The sequence below is a fragment of the Strix uralensis genome, chromosome 10, assembly GCF_047716275.1.
Source record: "Strix uralensis isolate ZFMK-TIS-50842 chromosome 10, bStrUra1, whole genome shotgun sequence".
Lineage (NCBI taxonomy): Eukaryota > Metazoa > Chordata > Aves > Strigiformes > Strigidae > Strix > Strix uralensis.
Genome location: NC_133981.1, coordinates 17910087 through 17916086, shown reverse-complemented (window position 1 = coordinate 17916086; position 6000 = coordinate 17910087).

Sequence of the window (6000 nt, the reverse complement as noted above, 5' to 3'; positions counted from 1 at the left end):
GTTTCTAAATAACTGATCTGATGTGCCCCTGAACCACCGGTCCTGGTGTCTGGCCTGGGCTTGCTCCTGTGGGAAGAGCATGGTGGACCTCTGACAGGGTCTGCCTCAGAAACACTCAGATGCATGGCACAAAAAGCATAAAGGAGATTCCAACCAGTGGAGGATGTACTTCTGAAGAAGAATATTCTGTTTTAATAAGCAAACTAAATGAGCATGTTAAATATCTTACTATTCCGAGGGGAGGGGATAGGGGAGATTTTGCCAGCTTCCCCTCCTTGAGCACTTCAAACACTTGAGCACATACGCCCTACAGTGAAGCCTACACAGTGTGTAAACCTAGTGTAAGTTTTACATCATTAGCCTCATACAACACCTAGCACAGGACTAATGATGTAATGCAAATAATTAAACATAAAATCATGGTTGGCAGTTGACAGAAGAAGGGAGTTGGTTGGAACAGCTCATAGAAACAGCTTGTTCTTCTTTTGCCCTAATTCAAGTTGCAGAGGTGAAAAAGTGCTGTCCTGCCTGGCAGGATCACAGTGCAGCTGAGATGAGGACCCTTCCAAATTTCCAGATCAAATAAACTGCTTGTTAACCAACTGCAGAGGGGGAGAACTGTCCGGCTCTGACCTGCTGGCATCCTGCCAAAGGGGTTAAAAAAGAAAGAAAGAAAAAGACACTCCAAAGCTTCTGAAGTCTTTCCCAAATAAAGCAATACTAATAAAAATATATCTGATCTTCATAAACCATCAATACTGAGCTTAATTAAACATTTTAATCTTTTACAGCTGGACACTAGAGCTAGGTGTACACCTTGGAACCAAATGCTCATCAAATGATTTAGCTCCTCTGTCAGTTCACAAATTACCTAGGAACAGACTACAGTTTTGATGACTTTACTCATTATGTTCAATTATTCAGTGTATGGTTTATGTGAACATATTTCAGCTAATAGATAATTCACATATTATTCCTTTGGTTGCCCAAATCACATGGTGACTTTCAAACCTCAGATCACCTAAATCGCCTATTAAATTTGGATTCCAATTGGAGACAGCCTTAAGGGACTCGGTTTCCTAGAAACTAAATCTCACCACTGGTTTGAGGGGAACTTCCATAGCCACTTTTTAAAATCTAGGCCAGATTTGTCTCTTATTTTAAATTTGAAAGTCATGCAAAAGTTTCCAAATTACAGACTTACATTCCATGGACATTGCTGAGAATAGTCTATTAACATTCCCATGAAACTCTTAAAAAGTGCTGCATACACAGCCAGAAGCCCTATGTGCTGTTTCACTTTGAATCCTTCTGAGTTGCTTTTTTCCCTGAAGGCTTCATTGAGCTCTACTGGACATAAATAAAAAAGTTAAACATTTCCTTTTCTGGTACATCACACCAATTGATACTTGACTCACAGACCTTCCAGGCCCAGAAGGTTTTGCATTCTTAAGGGAATATGTCTCCAAAATTAAGTCTTTTTTGTATGTTTTCCTGTTTACACTTCCATGGTGTTCAGTTGTAGTTTGCATTTTTTTTTTCCATGCAAAGCAAGAAACAGTTTCAATTAACAAATTACAGATTCCTGTAAATATTCCCTACTCAGGGAGGGTAAAGGAGAGGCTTCTGAGACAAAGGAAGAATATAAAAACAGAATAAGGATTATAAAACTGAAAAGTAAACAGGCTAAGCAACTTCTTAAAAATCCCTTGCACAGAAGACACCTGTCTTCCAGCAGGCACAGCAGAAGCAGCCATGTGAAGCAGCAAAAGGGGATATACTGAGACTCAACATCAACTCAAGAGCTGTGAGGCTTGCTAAAAGCCACTGGCCTTTATCAGAAAGGTTCTGCCAACAGCAGAACCACCCGTTCCTCTCAGTCTGTGTCTGCAGGAAGCATGATAAAAAGTTCACCAAAATATAAATAAGGAGTAAGGACTTGCCAGCCTGTTATTTCATGTGACAGCTGTGCCACAGGGGTGCTGCCTGGGAGCATGTCCCTGCTGACTGGGGTACTGAAGAAAGTGGAGGGCAGAAGATGGTGCCCATCCAAAACTGGCTCTCAGTGCTTATTTTGGAGCCACACACCTGAAGTCATGTTTAGAGCCAGGAAGGATGAAGACATAGAGACTAGAGGTAGGCTGTGCTCGCCATTCAAAGCTTTGCTCTGCTCACCAGGAGTATCTGGCTGCAAGGCAAGTAAAACTGTCTTCTCTGCTCTTTGGTGTTGTTTGTTGCTTCATATTCTTGTCCACAGTCACTGGTAATGTAGCACACAACAAGAGCTTTCCCCTGCTCTTCCAAGCATGTCAGTTCACCTCAACCCCAAGACTGGGTGCTCACTCAGGAAAGGCCTCCACTTTCAGGAAACTGGTTACTTCCACCAAAGCTGCCTTGGTAGCAAGTTTAATGAATGAAGAATGCCCTAAGGAGAAAGGATACAAGCGAAAGTTTGGCACGGAGCATCCACCCCACCCTGCTCACTGAACACCAGTCCCTCCCAGTGCTGTGAAGAGCATTTACCAGGGCTGCCCCAGAGCTGGACCTGGAAGCCAGCCTGTCCTGAAACCCCACCCCAAGAATCTCCTGTGTGCTCTGCACCTCCTCCTAGCCGAGCCTTCTCTTCCTGAGGGCTTCCCACACGGCAGGATGCTGCTGCCTGCGTTTCTCCAGGACACACCTTCTCAGGTGGGGATGGCTACAGATCAGGACTCCAGCAACTGGGTCCTCTGTCATGACACCTTACACCTATGCTTAGAGCAGGCCTTGGGAGAAGGTAGCTGGGCCCTGAAGTTCTGATGAAAGCTGGTTTATTAAAAGCTCAGGACTCAATCCCTGCTCTGCCATCAACTTTCTGTTGGTGGCTCAGTCCAGGTTCTGCTCGCAGCCTGCACAGGACATCCCTTTCCATCCACCTCCTGCCTGGCCGAGCACACTGTGCCTGGTGTGTGTCTTCCACAGCCTGCAGCACAGGGACCCCCCCACTCCTGCAGCAGACCAGATCCCAACACCACACACAAAACAAGAGTTCTTGAATCTGTCTTCTTTCTGCAGCAAGCCTAAACTCTCACTCCAGTCTTTCCACTTTCCCAAGCTCCAGTGCCTCACCAAGCCACCCAGGGCTTTGCAGGAATGCTGACCCCTTCAGCCTCACAGCTCTTCACTGCAGGGGGTCTATCATCTGTAAAGGTGGAAATATCACACAGCAGCACCTGGTTGGCAAAGGATCAACATTCAAACATCCACGCTACAGAAGGATTCAGGCAGAAAACTAATAGACAAGGGTGGTCTTCAACCTGTGTGAAGGCATGGAGCATCTGGCAAGGATGAGAAGACAGGGAATGCAGCAAAATCCAGTGAGCTCAGCAACCAGACACAGCATTTTAGCAGCAACCATGGAGCACCACAGTCAATGTTTCCAGACCTGAGCGACAACAAGGCAGGATTAAAGCTCCACTTATAAAATTACAAGGTTAATAGATGTTACGAGCATGTTACCAGGTGTCATGACTTGCTGGAAGCACATCCCTGAAGATAGCAGAAGCAATTACAAGCACTCCGCTCACTATCCAGCTGCATCAACCACCCGTAGGCACTACTTAACAACCCTTTATCAAACTAAACTTAGCACAAAGGAGGATCTGGTGTGCCCACACCACTGTATATGTCCTCTGAGCCAGCCCTGCTCCCTCACAGAGTTCATCTTAAACAGACTCCAAATGCATCAGTCATTTTAAAATTAAAAAAAAAAAAAAAAAAACCAGAACAAAACACCAACCAAAAAAACCCAACAAACCAGGCATCAGAGTCAAACTGTGCACTGTTTATTATAAAGTAGAACCCTTAGATCACATAACCTGCTATGGTGAAAACAGCAAAGAAAACCACCCAGGAAAGGAATGGAAGTCCACATGGCATGACTCTTCTGCTGACTTTCAGTCAAAAATCAACTATCCTGGGAGGGCCAGAAATGATAGCAAGTGGGAAACTAAGATATGGATGGTTGAAAGGCCTTGTCCTAACTCATACAGGAAGCCTGGGACAGGGAGCTACTGTATCGCTCATCTTAGGCCAAGCCTGGTGAGATCTCCTATCCAAGCTGGACTATCTAAAAGGGACAGAAGGCTTCTAGGAAGCAGCAGGGGTTTTGTACATCACCGTAGCTTCACAAACTTGGTCAAAGGTCTGTAAATCTTCTGAAGTAAGAAGCAGTGATCAGCCCAGAGCTGAGCAATAAATAAAACACCAACACCATCAAGCATCTGTGAGCAGGATGGATAGTAAAAAGCCAAACTAGTCCAAACCCGCAAGGACATGACGGCATTTTCCAGGAACTTGTGACACCGCCTTCAGGGTGGGGATGAGCAACCAGTGTCCACACCTTGTTGCATTGTAGTCATTTGTATGGTTATGGGATCATACTTAGAATACCAGCTGCACATGAATACGTGGTGAAGGACCCTCACACATCCCTGTAAAGGCAATTCATTTCTCACAAACATGCATATGCTCTCACCCTGCTTGAAAATGAAACACACAGAGACATCACAGGCTCTGTGCATGGTGCCATGAGGTGCGCAGGACAGGGACAGGTAGGATGCAACTCTCCATTTTAACAGGTTGTCTAAAAAGGTTCATAAAAGCAACTGTCTGTAGAGAACTCCCCACCACAAACAGCTTCAGCACACTCCACCCAGCCCACATGAAAGGTGAGCATGAGGGACAGGCCAAGTCTCTGACAGGCTCCAGCTATGAGTCTAGGTAGGGGAAAGAAACACCCCACCAACCCACTTATGCTAGAAGAAAAGATTTGTGGTTTTCTGCATTTTCAGAAATGCCAAGCAACATTAAATACCTGATAGGTATATTAGCACATCTGCTTCAGGAAAAATCACATAGCCCTTTCCTCCTCCTCACTAGTGTTTTATCCAAATCAAAACTGAGAAATAAAGCACTCTATCCATGCACTGCAGCTTGAATCAGTACACAAGTGACAAGCAAATGCTTTTAAAGACACTTTTCCCTGTTCTTTTCACAGGCTACTACTCCTCTGGTGACACAAAGCAGAATCTGTCTCTTCCCCTCTGCTGAAGCTGAGATCAAACAGCCACTTTACCACATCATAAGTTACAATTAAGGCTACTCCTGGCAAAAGATGATCCTTCCCTAACTAAATGCTAAAGTTCTCCTGGCATTTCTCTTCCTATTGTCTGTATCCAGCCCTATATTTATAAGATTAGCTTCAAATTAGGACAGTTTCCTCATTCTTCCTTCACTCTTACTACAGCCTGGTTCCTGGGAATCTGATCCTATCTTCCACAGAGGTTACTCCCTGTTGATAGGAAATATCTAGTGTATGTGGGCAGGAAGCACCAACAGAGGATAATGAGGATTAAGAGAGAGTCCTTGTTATGACTTATCACCACAGCAGATCAGGAGACTCAGTGGGCCATTTGATCAACAGGAACATTACGAACTTGTCTCACACTCCCACACAGTGTCTCGCCCCACTGTGGTGTGGGTTAAAGTAGCACATGGGGGCTTTGAGGACAGGATGACTTGCCCTGGCCCATCCAGCTACTTCCATGTCATCCAGCTCTTCCTAACCAGAAGCATGATGGTACTTAAGTACCATTAAGCAACGGGAGAGGACAGGTCAAAGAAAGCAAATCCTTTTGGAGTTGGTTTCTTGCCCAAACATTCCTCAGAGGAGATAAGACAAGTTTGTTGACCCAGGCAATGGCTTTCTATCACCTAAGGAAACTGGTCATTTCAGAGTGACTGGTGCTGGTGAAGAATAAGATGTGTCTATTGGTTCTCCCTCCCTCTCCTTACTTTGGCTGTGCTATGCTACATTGCAATGTGCCTTTGATAACAGATGTACAATAGCTTCAGGAGTTTTCTCCTTTAGCCATGCACTTCGGCAGCTCTCCTCACTGACCAGAGAGAAAGAGAGCACAATATCTCCAACCTCCATACAAGCTCCTCGCACACACAATC